Source organism: Glycine max, chromosome 20, assembly GCF_000004515.6.
Source record: "Glycine max cultivar Williams 82 chromosome 20, Glycine_max_v4.0, whole genome shotgun sequence".
Classification (NCBI taxonomy): domain Eukaryota; kingdom Viridiplantae; phylum Streptophyta; class Magnoliopsida; order Fabales; family Fabaceae; genus Glycine; species Glycine max.
In genome coordinates, this window is record NC_038256.2 from 5,516,436 (window position 1) to 5,518,393 (window position 1,958).

Below are 1,958 nucleotides of genomic sequence, written 5' to 3' on the forward strand. Positions count from 1 at the left end.
ATATATATGATATATATATATATATATATATATATATATATATATATATATATATATATATATATATATATATATATATATATATATATATATATATATATATATATATATATATATATATATATATATATATATATATATATTAGAAATCTCAAACATATATTTAAATCTATTATATATATACACATTGACACCTCTATGTATAATGTTAGTTTGTTTGGGTTTAGTATAGGGTAGAAATAAATATGCCTCATTATCGTGCTGCTTCAGACTTTGGCATGAGAAGTTGAAGTAGTTGAAACGTCACTGTCGTTTATGTGGCTGTCCTTGTCTCACCCTAACAATCTCACTGATGCATAAAACAGCCTGCTAATTTTTTTTTTCTGTATTCATCAAGGCATGATGTACTCTCTTTTTCCCTTTTGTTCTTGTCTGCAATTTCAGATCCTCGCCAATGCCCAGCCATTGATTCTCATCTTTTGCTATTATATATCTGAGAACTTGCATGCGTATCACTTGTTTTTTTGTGGCCAGAATCTTATTAGCCGCTATTTCTGACCAATGATAAATATACAAATTAATGAAGTTGTGTGTATACATTGCATGTACTAGTATTGATTATCTTTGCACATGCTGTTCCCTCTTTGTTGTCCTAACATATTTTACATTTTGGTGGATTTTGCCATGTGCGCATTGGATTATTATTTATCTAATTTTTCAGAAAAAATAAAAAAAAATCCCTATGGATTTTGGTTTGGTGATCCATTAATGTTAAGCTCGTGAAGTTTACAACTTCGTCAAGCATGCTTGGAATTATTATTTAATATCAAATTGAGGCTGTGTTATGAGTATCAAACCACTTTCAATCCTGTCCTTACTTTTCCTTCCCTTTGTGATATTTTTCTTTGTCGGTATGATGTTCATGAACTGTCCTACACAACCTATCTTGTCAAGGAAAATTTTTTAGCAATCCCCGGTTTTGTCTTTTTATTGGTTAACCATGAATTTACCTATCTTTATTAAGCCCCCATGCCATTTTCTTTTCATCATGTCCGTACATGGGTTATTTTAGGAATTTTGAGAATTTATTTGTCCCAGGATTTGCATTATTTGTCATGTTGATGTTTGGAACATTGATTTGTTTGGTACCAACTAAATTGATTTGCTACACTCATTGGATTCAGGAGGAGTATATGCAAAACTTTGATACCTTCAATACCTTATTATTTTGTTCTCTTATCATATGTGATTGATTGTGCTATAAGTTTTGAGTATATTTAAATTTGTGTGGAGGCCCCTACCCTTCTCTCTTTGTATTTGGGTATATCAATCATAAGCTACTGGCCGGCATCACATGGTTGACGTAATAATGGTATTGGACACACAGTTACATGTCTGCATTTGGTAAGCATAATTCACTTGAACTGTTCAGACTAAAAGTACACATGAATTTTGGGATCTGCTTGATTAGTAATGTTCTGGAATCAAATTAAATTGGTTATTCTATAGCCAAATAAATATATTAATAAAATGGTTATTCTTGGCTAGTTTTGCTTTTGTGTAAGTTCTGTTTGAGCTTGTTCTTAATATTGCAAGCATTGTTTGTTAACTCTCAAACTTTAACTAGTACAAGTGATAGTTCTTAAGTAACTTTTATTCTGACAAATGAGACCCTGTATTTTATTGTAATTTGGCAACTATATAATATATTTGCAGAGAAATAATTTGCTCATACATTTACTGTAAAAGATGATAACTAATATTGTTGCTCTTTTTATATTTTGTGGCCTTGTTAGTTGCTTGGTTTTGTATATATGTTATATGTGATATGTGCTATGTGATGCTAATTCTTGGATATGGATATGTAATTGCTACCTCTTCCAATGTTGAAAATTGTGGGTTCACTAAATGTGTTTTTTTAATGTCTTTCTCAATCTCAAATACTCCTTGTATTTCTG